Here is a 17,140-nt window from a genome sequence, read left to right on the forward strand (position 1 = left end):
CAAGTGGTAGACCTGAAAAATATTGTAAAAGACTGTGAGTGTGAATATCTGTCCCCATCAACAAGGCACCTTCTAGCCTAACATAATTCTGAAAACCTTTATACGGAAACAATGGTGTTAACAAACTGTCAAGTGATAAAAGAACCACAATACTACCAGTATACATGTACAAGTACACTAACATGAACACATGACAAATATTCATGGATATCATTTTGATATTGTTATTTTCTCAGTTGAAACACATCAAGTTGTCTGATTTCTAATGTCTGTTTCTGTTTCAGATGTCTGTTTCTCAGCAGCTGTATGCAACACAGTCTCAGTGCACCCACTTGATTTTAGCAAGTCTGCATACAGTCATTTCTTGTCAAACCTTCATACAATATACATGTATGTGTCATGATAGAGAACACCTAACAAAACAAAACATACCTAACTTTGACCAAAAAAGCCACTTGTAAGTCCCGAGCCCTGAAAACATGATTTGGTAACTAAAACATGGCAAAGAATAGGAGTGACAGCTATGCTTGTTACATCAATATTGCTATCGCAACCCCATTTTATTTTAGTTTTGAAAATGAAAAACTGAAAGACAGAGGGACCAATGAAAAATCTATAAATGATGGAAAATCAAAACTTAGAATTGAAAAGTTGAATGATTGGAAAAAGTTGAATTGCTGATCATCTGGAGGAAGAAATAGATTAGGTGAATGAATTTTGTGAAAAGGAATAACTACTCTGCAATGTTTGCCTTGAAAATAGAATAAATATGATGTCCAAGGAGGCTTTTGTTCCAGTCCTCTTTTGAAACATAGGCATACCATCTCTGACATTTGAAAGGTATTTTTATTCATATGAAGTTAATACTAGAGCCTACAGGCATGTTGGTTGATATTTTCAAAAGAGCTATTTTCTCTTGGCCTGCCAGCATATTGTGTTAGCACACTGTGAAAAGCAATTTAATTTTTTCGATAAGGTGGCACAAAAGAATTGTTCAGATAACAGTTGTATGCTGATATTATATCCACATATTTCCACTTTCAAGGTATTGTGTGACACACAAACCATCATAGTGGATGCATGTGTCGATGACACTGATCTGTAGTTGATCTAATACCCTCAACAGACTGTAGAAGTGACTGTCTAAGTGATCTGACTTGATACAGTGCAGCCAGTGACATGCTTGTCTGTAAACACTCAATGACTAATACTACAAGAATTCTACAGGCTCTGATCCAATTATTTTAAACATCACTGGTGTTTTCACTTTGCTATTTCAACTCAGCAGACGTCAACAAAGTCAACAATTCCAAGATGATGATATCATAGCAACATCTAACAATTCTTCATCTTACAACAAGTCATATCAAACATTTATGGCAAGTACATGTATATGGCAATATACAAAACCTAAAAATCATAAAGAACTTCTTACATGTAAATCATTACCAATTTACAAAGGGCAAATAATTCTTCATATAATAACTATGTGAGAAAAATATTAATTTTCTAGTGAATAAAGGTGATAGCATTCTTTACATTCCTTAGGTTTTGAAATAAATTCTGGTACAGCTCAAAAATTACAGATAATAAAATGATGTCACTTCTTTGTATTTTCCTGCAAATCTGAGTATCTGAGAAGACTTGCCATTCAAATCATAATCTAAAATGCAAAAATCTTGTATTGAAAGTTTTGCAGTAAAGACAATAAAAGTAAGTGGCAATATCCTAGTAGGAAATAAAATCTTAAGTTGTTGATTTGAATGTTGACCTTTCCCACTTGTTCTAAAATACCAATTATGGAGATGCAGCGGTAAACTCAAATCATTCATGTCAACAGAAAATCTCTGGTAAAAAAACAGCAATCAACTGAACAAAGTAAATGGCTTCAAAATTCTCTACATAGTCCCTTCACGATGAAAAGAGCCAAAGAGCCATTCCAATAATTTTAAATAAATTTGATTTAACTTGTTTTAACAAAGTCTGCAATATACAGCATACCATAGTGAAAATAATTCGAAAGTTGGAACAAAAAATAGCTTACCTATAAATTTCATGAGAAAACTCATACCTTATTCAGACAACTACACTCTATGTGGTTATTGACTCTTTTGGAGTCATTTTTAACAAGCAGAGCAGCATATTGAGTCTGTCCAAATCAGTGTAAATGAACTCAACCATGAACTTGGCTGTCAATTCTTGACATATCATAGATTTGCAAGAGGCCACTATGTCCCAGATCTATACTTAACAAGCTCGTTACAGTTAATACAAAATTCAGATGAGTAGGCCATATCTTGGCCCAAATATACTTGTTGCAAATACATGTATAACAACAAAGAATTACAATATCTTTTAAAGCCCTTTATTGGTGGTGAAGTCTGTCGATTGCATGGCTGCAACAATCTAGCCAAACTAGGCATGGCCAGCAAGTTCATACAGCTGGTGGCTACACACAAACTAGCAGCTTGACCTCACTTGGCCTTATCTGCCAACAAAAGGATAAAAATTTTAGACTTCCATATTTTGTTCCATTTTAAACTGCTAAACATGTTGGTGATATAACTCATAAAATACAATGATTGGTTTAAGAGCCAAGTAAATGTAATTTTTGACAATTTGTATTTAGGTATTTATTGCCTGTGTGAGCAGCAGTGTCTTGATCTAGTTCTCACTGTACATGTATGTTGAAATACCCAGTACTCAGCTTGTCAACATTGACTGTGTATGTGTGTCCTGCATTTTCAGTATTGACAATGCATTCAGGTGTGGACTTGAATTCAGTTGTCAACAATATCAATGCACATCAGCCACTGACACGCTGCATTGACAAATCAAATACTGCGTATTTCAAAATGCTGAGAGGAGCTGACCAGCAAACTGCACGATACTTGGAAGAAAAACATTGAAAAACACTTGTCAAAGATACAGTCATAGTATGTAATTTTAATGTGCACATCATGCACAATTTTAGACCAATGAATATCTACCATTGACAATGACTCATCAGTTTATTTGCATATTCAAACAATGCTTATACATACATTTTGCATTATGAATAAAATTATTCAGGAAACAATATTAGATGACGTGTGATGAACATTTATAATTATAGCAAAAAGCTCCCTGAAACTTAGGGCAGACATCATCAAAATGTTCTGAATTATCCCTGATTATGCACACCACACCAACTGTAAGCTTGTCAGGTCTGGATACTTTGTTTTGGCACATGAATATCTGAAGTTGTCAAAGGGAACCAAGTACCAGCGTACACTGGACAATGGATACATCATACCCAAATCAATCTTCAGGGTATACAGGAAACAGACTTTTTGCTGACGTGAAAAGTCTGTCCAAAAACTATCAAAATACTTGAAAATTGTTCAAGTACTGGGTATTTTATACTTATACTTTCATGTTCTGGAAATCTATGTTCTTGCAGAAAAAAGTTTTCACAAATTGCATATACCAGTTCTATGAGTGATAGACAGGTATATGGAGTACATTATTGACAACAAACTCACACAATAAACCTGGGTTGAAGTAGCCCAGACCTGGGAACTGTACTTTTTGCCTTTTGTGTACGCCAAACACTGCGTAATGGCCATCCCTGGTACTTTATCAATGCCTGTGTTCAAAATGGTGACTCCATGAACTCCCATCAATATTTCTACAAGTATAGAACATACATTCTCTGTTCGGATTTCCTTAACCGGATTAGTCAAAATGACACAACCTTGTCAAATCAGTGAGTACAGGACTACTGATGTGCCAAACCAAGGCCACATTTAACAATTGAAAATGGTGATTTGCTATATTGGTTATTTGTCATTCCAATTTACAATTTACAATAGAGTTACTGTAGGGTACCGGTACATCTTGGGATTCATTTAACCCTTTCACCACCATGGTTTGTCCCAAACCCATAGTATTCTATGGTAAAGTTGGACCTGTACACGGGGAACTGGGGGTGAAAGGGTTAAAGGGCCAGTATACCGTAGAGGTAACATTTTCATGATCAATCTTTTCACTATTTTTATTTTTAATGTCATCTACAGTTTCTTTGTTCTACTCTTAAAGCAGGTTGAATTACAAACTATGGTATGATGTATATACATGCATGTGCTGTTGTTGTTTACATTTAAATTATAATTTTAATCTGGACCAGAATTTACTTGTCAACAATAACAATGCAGTCTACACATGTACAGACTGAGTTGACAAGTTGAATACTGTATCTCAACATACTTTGGGGAGTAGAACAAGAAACTATAGTTGGTATAATTACACAAATAGGGATCATCAAAAGTTGCAGTTCCTGGCCCTTTAACATTTTACAATTGGTGAAACAAGTTTTTTGTATGTCAATAAATGGAAATCTCATTGATTCCTAACTTTGTTGTCTAATAATAAACTTATTTCCTTCTTTACCATTTACCAACAACATTACAAATCATGCTTTTTTGGCAGTGTTACAACACCAACATCTAGGGTCTAGCCTACAAGGAAGTCATGATCAGTTGTATGCAGTGGTGCTAATGTATCAGCATTGTCCACATAGTCATGCCAACTTAAATGTCACATTTACCTACCATTATGTGTTACAATTATAGGGCACAGCCCCTCTATAGGGATATAGTTTTTTTCATTTAAGAAAACTGATACATTTTCTGTTTCTTCTCACTATTCACCCTTAATTATCCTGCCAAGTTCAAAATTCACCATCATGTCAAGTTTAAAACCAGTGCAGCATAACATGTCCTTTTTGTTGCAATACAACAAAGACCCCTGGAAACGTACATACTATAAATATGATTTTTACAAAATCTGCTACAACATACCATGCCAAGTATTAGGTGAAAATACGTACAGATTTGGCGCAATACTGCTTTTTAGTGACTTAGATAGCGTAGGGATGGTTTGACAGGATTATGGTTCAAAGTACATTGAAATTAAAGTATTTAATAGCTTTATACAAACTCAATTCAGTGTCTACATAGTGAAATGTTAATGTTTACAAACAAATTTTAGTGCAGACTAGCAAGTTCACCAGTAACATTTGACCCCACTGCACAGTGTCACATAAAGTTGCTTGATCGAGCATTGCGATCAACATGACTTTTTGAGTAGAAAGAAAAAAAGGGAATGTAAACATGATTTCTTAAGTAGAAAAGAAACACATTTTCCAAAATTAAACCAAACTAAAACAGAGGAAAATACGGTATATATGAAAAAGTAATAACTACAGGAGCTTTAAATTATGCAATACCGTACTTGCATAATAAATGTACTAACTTAAGAATCTATGTAAATTATAAAGCTAAATTTACTGTTGTAGTTACAAATCTGCTGAAGCTGCCAGGACATTATGTCACTTAACCATAGTTGCAATTAGCTGTATACATATACCATATATTAAATTTTCCTATCTCAAGTTTAACTGAATTGCTAACTTTTGAGAATTTCACAGCAGAGTATTATAATATTAATCCAACTGAATAGATGATATGATATGCACTGGGTGCAAAGCATACACAGTGGTCATCAAGACAAGACAAGCCTGGCTGATATCCTACACCAGTATCATATCTACCGTACTATCCCTGGTCAATGACAGTTCAGACTTTGGCATAGATATACAAACTGCTTCGGTCTGATTCTCTGAGGCATTTCACAATTAGGGTCACAGTAACATGTTATTATGTATAATATAGTACTTCACAGAAGCTTTCCTTGGCCTACAAGTGTCACAAAAACCCTGCTACTATAAAATTTGCAAATTCACTAGAGCTACGAGGTCAGAGTATCCATTCACATATCATTTAAAGCATTAATTGCCATACAGTACACAGCACTGTTACATCATGGACTCACAGGCAAATCACCATATACCGTACAACTAGACGTGATCAAATACAGAATCTAGTGAGCAAAATTTAGCTACAGTGCAATTTTTACAGAATATCTAGGCAAGGACAAAAGTCTGGGTGACAGACAGTATTCCTACCTTGAATTCATTGACCTTGAGAAGGGCAAAATATGTATTAGACGCTGCATGAAGAGAGAACTTACATGACGTGACATTATCAAGACAGATCCTTTAGTAGACGATATGGAGCTGATAAAATGATACAAGTGAACCAGGGTTGACTAATAAATAGTATGCAGTGGAAGGAATTTTGCAGCCCCTAGGCATTCTTCCTCAGTGATTCAAGCTAATTTAAATCTGAACAGGCCAGAGTATGTGTATTGTTGGCACAACTTGGCAGACAATTGCTTGGACTATGAACAATGCTTTGTATGAGGTAAACAGAATTGCTTAGCTGGGTCTCAATAAACTACACAGTCCTTGATCTTTCTATGAAGTTTACAGCCCATCCCTACTGCATATCATCTAAATCACACATTGGTGTCTTTTTATCTTGAATTTGATCCTCTTAAATCAACATTATTTTTTATTATATTGCAGCTTTGTCAATACCAGTGAATTTTATGACATCATCCCCAGATGTTTGCTCCATCTTCAAATTCACTGGCATCACCAAAACTATAAAATAATAGCACTAATGTACCCCTCCCAGCCCATAATGAACTCAAGTAAACTTTGCACTCAATAATGTACTTGAAGCTTGGCCTAAAACCATTACTGGTATGTTGTGCAGTTTGCTTTTGCCCACTATGGGCCAGGAGGGAGGACCTTATTTCCTTCAATAAATTCAGTCTGAAACCCAAGTTCCTTTTTTTGGACATTGTTATTAGGGGCAGATTTTATATCAGCTTTGTCTCAGAACAAATTGAACAAGTCATCGTTGATGACACAGTCCCCACTTGTTAATCAGTATTTTGATTACAAGTCCTCAAAGAGGATAGAGTCCTCTTCATTAGGTCTGTGATAAAATACTTTTGAATGAATTCGCTTGATACATGTCTGAGTTATGGTTCAGGACATGAAAAAAATCGTAACAAAATGGTCGCACAGCGGCCATATGGATCGCATCACAAAACAAATTGATCTGCATAGCTATGACATTGGTCGATGTCCTTGTACCAACTTTGAATAAAATTGGTCAAAACATGCGGATATGCCTGAGAAATGGCTCGTACATGAAAAAAATCGTAATAAAATGGCCGCCTGGCGGCCATATTGGATCGTATCACAAAACAGATTGACGTGCATATGTATGACACAGGTCAATGTCCTTGTACCAACTTTGAATAAAATCGGTTGAGATATGCCTGAGCACAGTCCCTCCACCAAACGGTCGGGAAACGCAATGTATTTCTATTGTCCTGATGCGCGTTGCGCTTCCGTTACACTGTTTATTCGCGTAAAGAGATTATAGCGACTTGGTCTAACATTAGCATAAACGATGACACCATTTTTACCTGACATGCAATGAACTAAAGGACAATGCGCATGCGTACATAGGCTGTGTTTCGTATTTACACGTGCTGGTTGCGTTTGACTGGACTACACTTGCAGTCAACACCATGTAATCATTACGACCATGATTTCATTTCTCTTGATGACGAAGACATCGATTTCAAACCATTTCAGAGGAACAGAGTGAAGAGGTCTACAGTGTTCTGATTGTATAACTTTCAGTTTAAGTTAAAACGAAGTTCACATGCCCCGTCCGTGAAAACGAATGCAAGGAGCCAGCGATTTTCGAGGACATAGGACATCGAAACAAAAATGACCTTTCTTTGATGTAAATTTTCGTATTCGTAGCGGCATTCGTAGCGGCATTGTTTTACAGCTACCGGGAGACCTGTGTGACACATCAAGCACATGGCTCGATAGGGCTTCATGACACGCCAGAAAAACCGCAATGGGGTTGAATCAAAACAATGTTTTTCACGTAAAATTCCCGCCAATGGATACGTTTGATCACAAAAATTGCGTCGTCAGTGTATTTTAAATGGTGTTATACAAGTACCAAATCAAGAAAATCTACGTTAAATACCATGTAGTACGCAAGGCACAGCGATCAAAAAAGATTTCAAAGAATCGAACATCGACTCTGCGAGGGTCGCAAAAACAAAATGGCGTTCGGCCGAGTTTGGGTCATCTGCTTTTCTATCCTTCCCTTATACTTCGATTTGCAGTTATTGAATCGCTAAAATAAGTTGAAATTGCTTTCAATCAGATAAATAGGTCCCAATCGAACTTATTTGACCAGTCATCAAAACGAAAAACCATGAATATTTCGACTCTTCACACAACGCGAACACAGATCGTCAGTGGACGCCATTTTCTAAATTGCAGAGCAAAGCATTACACAATAAACTATCAGTTTGCGTCTCATTATAAACCTTTATTGAAAAACTGGGTTCGTCAGTGTAATTTTACGTATACTTTAATCACAAGTACAGACATCAGAATGAAACAGACCGTCATAATTTTGCAGTGTAGAGCGAACAAAAATTCATGTTCTCCTGACACATGAAAGACGCAATTCAATGAAAATGACCTACACGCGATAGCGAATACAAACGCCGATTTAGCGCTGAAAATCGATTGGGAATAAAAAGATCACCCACTTTCCTTATCAAGAAATATTGCTTAACGAGAAAATACTGACGTTTCAAAGTAGCTTTACACCTTACGGCCGATTCAGGCTAGTTTCTTCGTCAAAGACGACACAACCGTAAGCACTCTTTGAGGGGACGCTACAGCTGGTGTGACGTCATCAACAGCGAACGCCAGCGCAACGCGCATTCTACCAGCTAATCCCCTCGTTCGCACGTTTTGACATTGGCGTTTCCCGACCGTTTGGTGGAGGGACTGTGGCCTGAGTTATGGCTCTGTACATGAAAAAAATCGCAATAAAATGGCCGCCTGGCAGCCATATTGGATCGTATCACAAAACAAATTGACGTGCATATCTATGACATTGGTCAATGTCCTTGTACCAACTCTGAATAAAATCGGTCAAAACATGCCTGAGTAATGGCTCTGTACATGAAAAAATCGTAATAAAATGGCCGCCTGGCGGCCATATTGGATTGTATCACAAAACAAATTGACGTGCATATCTATGACATTGGTCAATGTCCTTGTACCAACTTTGAATAAATCGGTTCGAAACATGCCTGAGTAATGGCTCTGTACATGAAAAAAATCGTAATAAAATGGCCGCCTGGCGGCCATATTGGATCGTATCACAAAACAAATTGACGTGCATCTGTATGACATTGGTCAATGTCCTTGTACTAACTTTGAATAAAATCGGTTGGAACATGCCTGAGTTATGGCTCTGTACATGAAAAAATCGTAATAAAATGGCCGCCTGGCGGCCATATTGGATCGTATCACAAAACAAATTGACGTGCATCTGTATGCCATATGAAGTAATCCTTGTATCAAGTTTGAATGAAATCGCTCCAGGCATCTCAGAGATATCTGCGTGAACGGACGGACGGACGCACGCACGCACGCACGGACGCACGCACGGACGCACGCACGGACATGACCAAACCTATAAGTCCCCCCGGACGGTGTCCGTGGGGACTAATAAACACGTCTTTCTAAGACAAAGGATTAAAATAATATAAACAGTTAATGTTAACAAGTTCTTTACGAGAGCCAGGGATTGACATTGCTGATGTAATTACAAGACTTGGTGTTTTACCCTTGTAGTTGTATCTTGTCACGATATGATTGTTTGCTAATCAATACACACCATTATTCCATTTTGTCTTGACCAAAAGGGATAGAAGTTAACTTTCGTAGAAATGCCTTGCTTTGACAATTACTGGGTGCTATATAATATGATGCTGTTCATGACTTTTACATTTAGAAAAATTAATATACCGTATTTTAAATTTAATAAAAGTTGAGTGCAAATCTAAATTGAACATTATATGGTAATTAATCAAGTGAAAAAATCCGGTATTGTATGATATGATGTATTCTGGCAAATTGACACAGAACTTACAAATTTAAAAAAAGTTCTAAAAAACGAAATAGTACATGCAAGTATACACTATCAATAAGTCATAAATAAATAAATGTACCAGAGAGAGAGAGAGAGAGAGAGAGAGAGAGCAAAACACAATATGACATATATATTGAAACCTGTTAATTGTACAGACATAATTTTGTACACTAAACCTGGCTTTAGCAGAGGTTTTCTTGATTGACAGGTATCAAAGATTCTGTATGAAATGTAACTTTCAGTTTTGTTGATGTCCATAAAGGGTATCCTACAGGAGCAGATACAGCAGTGATTTTGGGCAGATTTTGTGTACTCTTCTTGATTAAGTCAATAAAACTTTATAATTTACACATTAATTCATACAAAATAATATTTTGCATATTCCTCATTAGTACTTCCAGTCCTTTTCTCTTGACAATTTATTTCATTATCAACTATGCAATTTGGGAAGTTATAAGATATCTGTCATAGAACTACCCATTGGATTAATCTACCGGTATGTGCACTTTATCCATTGGTTTCTATTTCTGTGTGTAGGTCTTGTCCAGTTTGGTCTGATAGCGCTAGTCCACTGAAGACTGCACTATGCTTTTACAAGACTTTCAGAAGACTTTGCAAGATTCTTACAGGTTACCATGGCACAGATCGAGTTTGGAAGATTTTCAAGAAGCTGTTGGAGTAGTATGATGTACCCTGTGCCCCAGAACACAGTTTGCAAAAATAACAATAGCTTCTGTTATGCCGGCCAAACAATGAAAGAAACTAAAAGGACTCTGTGTCTTTTGAAAAGGTCCAGGTTGCATTGCTCTACTTCAGTAATATAAAAGCCGACTGCAGTAACCTTGGAAACCTGCATAGTGTGTATGCCGTCAGTCAAAATAAACATTGGTGGGGACAATAACCCCTAGGAGTTTACTGAACCATGAGTGTACCACTGCCCTGGACGATTGTTACATTGCTAACGAGACACTCATAGCTGTCAAGTGATGGACACCTCTCTTTGATATAGGGAATCTGTAAATAATCAATGTAGATATCAGGGCAACTATTATGTTTGTTTCAACTTCTTTGTGGAAGTATAGACTCTGGTGAATTATATTCTATGGCAGACTAAATATTTGACTTTCTCCAATAGACAGAGTTACTCAACAGTAACTGTGATTAAGACAAGGCAGCACAGAACAGACCATGTATGCATTGTACAGAAATTATGCAACATGTAAGATACGGTATGAAACAACAACTTTTATTTTCATTGGAATTTTTTCTGTTTTGTTAATGGCATCTTTGATTCATTTGCGTGTTCTGTAAGATTTCAACAAAATTAGTAAAGTTAAGAGATTACTTAGGGCATGGAGGTTAAAAAAGACCCTTCATGCTTAGGGTTAACTGTGGTCAAATTCCATTTGCTAATTAAGGTTCCAGGACAAGTATTTGGCCCTTCCAAACAATTAATTCTCTGCAGGAAACTGAGCTTGTAACTCCAGTAAATTTGAAGAACCTCTCAAAAATAACTTTTTCCTTCCCCTGTACAAATGCTGCAGTGTTTCAAGTTGAAATTTGCTTGATAAAAAGCTGTTGTATCGGTCTAAATGTGTGTACGATTTTGTTCAAGGCTTTGGATCATTTTCTATGACATGTTAAATAGTTTGTTATCAAAAAATAGGACAGATAGAAGAAATTTGAAACACCTACAGTATTTTGAGTTCATCATGTTGTCAATCGTTGGTGTTACTTTGACGGGTTAGCTAGGGAAACTATGCTACACCATACACAGTCTTGCTTCTATCGGTTCTCTCTATGGCTACACTGACCTACACCAAGCCATGTGGACCAGATTATGCAAGTTTGGATTTTGACAAGATAAACCAGTTTAACCCTTTCACCCCCAGTTCCCTGTGTACAGGTCCAACTTTACCATTGAAAAAAATGGATTTGGGACAAACCATGGTGGGTGAAAGGGTTAAGGCCAGCGATGCATCATTCAAAACAACTAAATTGTACATGTTATAAGTTTTGACTTTTTAATGTCTATTTACTTGTTGGATCTTTTCTGATATTTTTTCTCATTTTCATAGTGAGATAACACATTTGCAGTCCCTGTCATCTTTTATCATTTGAATTTCCATTATAAAGTACCCTGTACAGTATCATTGACCCCCAGATAGATGTGTCTGAGGATATTGACATGTGTAAACTTTTGTTGACTCATTGACTGTTAGCAGCACAGAATGTGATGACACTACAGAGACAATGGCTAATGATAACACCAAAGAATCATGGGATACCTAGAACATTCACCCTGCAGAAGACATGCAGACTGACGTAAACTGTTGCAGTATACAACTTGAGCAAAAGTATCTGAGCATGTCTTTCAGCTTTGGATTGTAAGAATGAAGCCTCTACATCTTTTTGTAACTAGATGAGGTATTGACATTTGACCCCTTTGTGACACTCTTAGAATTACTTGGTATCTAACTTTTAAAGGCAAACAGTCATCAGAACTGTGCCTGTGCTTTATATCTAGATGCACCTCATCATCACAGTTGCAACATTGAAAATATACGATGTTGATTGTGACAGACATGTTTTACCTTTCATCAATCACCATCGTACCTTGGATACAGTGTTTATGTTGGTCGTATTGGTCCCATACGACCTTTGAGCGCAGTTCCGACAACTTTATCCCTTTAACACTGCCTTTTTTTCTTTGAATATTTCTACATCAATTGTGTGCTACCATATCCATCTTCTAATACGGCACCATACTGTAGTGCACCTTTTTTTTCTTCAAGTACTAAAGACCAATCTGTATTGACGTCAAGCTGCAGTGATTACGTTGCAAGAACCCTGGTTTCATTGCAAGCAATACTTGTACACAGAAACACAAAGCACCGTGATACCTGTCAGTGCTTACTATTCTCAGTTACTGGCAAAGAAGTCCTAACACTGGATCATGAAATTGCTGGGTATTACATTGTCAATGAACACTGTAAGGGTTAAATTATGAACAAAGTAAATCGTAGCTGAGAGATTTGTCTATTGCCAAGCAGAGGTCAATGCTTGTCATTGCTCTCTGAGTACATGGTGTACATAGCTGACAGTGTATTCATGGTTACCTCATAACATCTCCTCTTAGTCATTGTGTGCATTAGTCACTTTTGTCTTTTCAGATTATTGGCAATGAAAGTTAGAAAATTACTGGGTCACATGACATGTTACATGTACAGCTAAGAATATCTACATCATCAAAAACCAGCAAAGGACCAATATGCTGCTATGGTAACCAAATTGACTGCATGCAGTTGGTGTAAAATATCCTCTCACATCCCATAATGCAATGGGATGTACAGCTGAGCTCTGCCATCTGCCATCACAATGTCAACAACTACCCTGGTTATGCAAATGCTATATCTTACTTTGCAGCTTTCATGACAAAATGGTTCGATAATTATTCTTAATATGTCTGAATTATTTCTTGCAATTGTGTAGAATTTGTGGTTGCACATGATATGACATTGCAAAGAAGACTGTCACTAACCATGGTCACTCCACCATGTGCATAAACACTTCCTAATGCAAACTTCACATACACATGCACCAGCCCATCAAACCATTAAATTGAAACTGGACATCTCCAAGAAGTTTATAGTAAGGCTGTTTGTGGTTGCTGGTTTGTTATCAAATATAACTGCATGCACATGACACTGGGCACTGCTGCTAAACATTCTGATAAGTAATTTGAGTATTGTCAGTGTTTTATACCTTGCGGTCAGTTTTAGACCTTGTCGTCTGGGCTGCCACTGTGTATGTTCTGACAACTGCCTATTATGTTGTATTATTGTCATTTTTGCATGCAAAGTTTCCAAAAATATGATCTAAATTTGCAGATAAATATTTATTTTTGCATATCAATAAGAGAACTATGACATCACTTGTAAGCATCCCTACATGTACGAGTAACTATTTAGCCTACTTATTAATCATTTTTTATCAATCTAAATTTTGTAAACTGTAATTGACATGAAAACAAATATGATACAAACTCATAAAAAGTTGCAGCTACTGGCTTTGTAGTGTCAAGCTGTTTACATGTGGTGACAACCTATCTGCAGGAAGATGAGCCAGTATCACTTTACAAGGCCACTGGTATAAGGCTACTTAGACTCCTCTGAGGTCAATGAATGGTCATTCTATACTTGCTGCCATGGCGATAGGGGTCATCAAGAGTTACAGACATATCTCTCATTCTGAACATACCATTTGTTGAAATATCGTTTACAACTTTTTGTCCAAAATCTACAGTTGTTATCAAAAACTCTGATTATCCAAGCTCATTCCTTTTCAATGTACCGTATATGCTATTTGTTGGTACAAAATCTAGGTCTCTCAGTGTATGCAAAATCATAAAAGTAATATTGACAAGCAGTCTATCAAAGAATCTTTCAGTGTCTGTCACTAACAAAGAATCACCACAGACAGGATGCTCTATTTCTGCAGAAAGATATTTGGTTACTTCTAGTTCTATCCTAAAACTGCATTAATTACGACTCACTTATTCTCATAATTATTTCACACTTATAATTACTACCATGGTAACTTTGCCGATTTTTGCAAAGATCCCCAAAATATAGCCATGCCCTTGCTCATATCAGGAAAGCAGGCATATACACAATTGATACAAACACCTCATGTAACATGAGCAGATTTCATCACCAGAAATCATTTTCACTTATTTTTGGCTGTCGCTATATTTATCATAAAAAGGTGAAAAAATAAAAGAAAGAAATTACTGTTTGTACTTCACTGTCTTGGCATGCATATACTTCAAAATGAAGCCATGGAAAGTATCTTTGAGGGTTCCTCTAAATTGTTGTGACAATAAAACTCTAATCTCTATTAGTTAGGGGCCCTAAAACTTAATATCCTACCTGATGCGTTGAAAGGAAGATACAGAACTTATTGCATGGCTGACATTGAATTCCAATATTTATGTAACATAATGGCTGACACATACAACAGATCCATCCCAAACTATAACCAGTGATCCTGAACTTTATCTACATAACAAGTGACAGCAGATGTCTGATAGCCAAAAAGGATATTTTGGTGCACAGAATACAATAAAATCATTTTGCTATAACAATATGACAATAAATTGCACATCAAAATTGAGCAATTAAAAAACTTTCATTGATGAATACAATTAAAACTTTGACAAGTTAGGAAGCCAACAAACTACCTTCCATGTGGACTGACAATTGTTGCCAAAATTTAGTAAGTTTGAAGAAAGTACCTATTCAGCTGGAATACTGTCACTATCAGGGTTGAAATAAAAGGTACGACAATATACCATTATTATTTGATCTATCACTGCAGACTTCGATATTCATCTTTTTCTTATTGATGCGAAAAACTCTAAACAAAGGTGGCTAAAGGAAGTTTACTTTTCAAACAGTACTTTTGTCATCACTTCTTTGAAATTGAATAGAAATACAATTTTATTGTAATATACGTTATTAATCTAATGTTTAATGTTACTAACTATTTTTCCACACTTCATTGAAAGTGTACCAAGATAGTTATGGCACCTTTTTTGGAGTTCTGAGTAAGTTCATGTATATGAACTATTATTGTTTGTCAATGACAAATTCTACAATGCCTAGACTTTAAAACCTCTAAATCTGACGTTGTTTACCTCTTCACTGAGCTGAAGTGGAAATCAGCCACAAATAGTATTCAATGTGTCAGGTTTCATCATTTTACTATCAGTACCTACCTGAAATACGTCATAATAGTGCCAAAATGTCATCCCTTTCCGGACTAAACTCTTTTGTTACTGTCCATAGTTCAAACAAGTCACACTGTCATGTTCGTTCGTCTCATACCTAGAACGAGCTTAGTTTGGTATCTATAGTATTGGATGGTTTCTCATTTGAAGGCGGGACAGACACCGTCCATGAACAGAACAATGTTTGCATTTATATTTAGATCTAATTTTGTACACTACTTTGTTTTCGCTTTACTTCATTTGGCGGTACGAAACTCAAAATCGGACAAGCTACCTTGTATTAATACTGTTCAGCGAACGTTAATGTAAAGTTGCGATTGACGGCCAGGCGATCAGGTTGGCCCGGCGATCAGGTGGGCGGAGCTGAGAAATAAAGACAGCAATGCCTTACACGCGCCATGCGCCACTACGTCAAATTTATGTGAAGCAAGTCAGCTAATACGTTGCTGTACTTTTTAGAATCGGTAAATACCGCATTTGTTGCCGTCTTTGTCCACAGCATGTGTGAAACATCGAGATATGATTAAGCAGGGGCGTCCATATTTTCTGTCGACAGCTACAAGACATGTCGTTCACTTTTTTCATGATCTTACCGTAACGTTTCCTCTTGATGTCCCCCGCTGCATTCACAGCCGACGTTGTGGATCCTATTTCTTCCGACACTTACTCGATTTGCAAACAATATTCACTGTCATTTTGTCGAAATTTGCAATATTTTCAAGGCAATGTTGACATGTCTTATCGACGTTTGAAAATCACTGTCAGCCTCTAGACTCCGGTAACCTTTGACATTTTGAGATCTATAGTCGTGACGTCATCAACAGGCTCGTCCGCTCCAAAGACCTTGAGTTCTTGATTCAATTACAATACCGTACTCACGAAAGTTGGCACATATATATGGTCATCTGATTATTTTCTTTTCCAACATTATTTTAAAGCAAGTTTCTTTAAAATTGACTCCTAACATGAGTCGCAAAATTTAAAAGGCCAATATATCAACGCAGACCTGTTTCCATCTTCACTGATCGATGGGATGTCTTCCAAGCTCTGCGACACATGTGTGCGCGCACAAGAGCGCCCCCGGCAGGTTAATCTTAGAAAGGTAGCCTTGAACCTTTCAAAGTTGTCCTTGACAGCGGGATATGATTTTATTCGATAAAAATTTGACTACAATTGAAGTGCAGAAAATGAGTATCGTTCTCTCCTGACGAGGAAAAAGATCGTGAGTGTCAATATATAAGCTTACGTGATAATATTTAATGTAGGCCTAAGCTTACTGCACAGCATTGAAGTTTAAAGAGAGGACGGGGCGGCTAGATACAAAGATACATTAGTGACTGACAATGTCTTCAGCTTTCGGTTTACATCAGTTCACTGTGTGTTCGTCATAACTGACCCTCTTCATTAC

At 36.8% G+C, this 17,140-nt stretch overlaps 1 protein-coding gene across 3 annotated transcripts in view; it reads right to left on the reverse strand.

The window, feature by feature from the left end:
• Positions 1 to 16,781, reverse strand: part of LOC139151421 (fibroblast growth factor receptor substrate 2-like) — a 56,547-nt gene extending 39,766 nt beyond the window's left edge. Inside the window, exon 1 of one of the 3 annotated variants that reach the window (XM_070724225.1) lies at positions 16,326 to 16,781. The gene's annotated coding sequence lies outside the window, so the exon portion shown is untranslated. Of the gene's footprint in view, positions 1 to 6,007; positions 6,223 to 16,325 lie in introns of those variants that run through there. The other 2 variants (XM_070724241.1, XM_070724257.1) reach the window with 2 other exon arrangements.
• Between the last annotated feature and the right edge of the window lie 359 nt (positions 16,782 to 17,140).

Source organism: Ptychodera flava, chromosome 2 (assembly GCF_041260155.1).
Source record: "Ptychodera flava strain L36383 chromosome 2, AS_Pfla_20210202, whole genome shotgun sequence".
Taxonomy (NCBI): domain Eukaryota; kingdom Metazoa; phylum Hemichordata; class Enteropneusta; family Ptychoderidae; genus Ptychodera; species Ptychodera flava.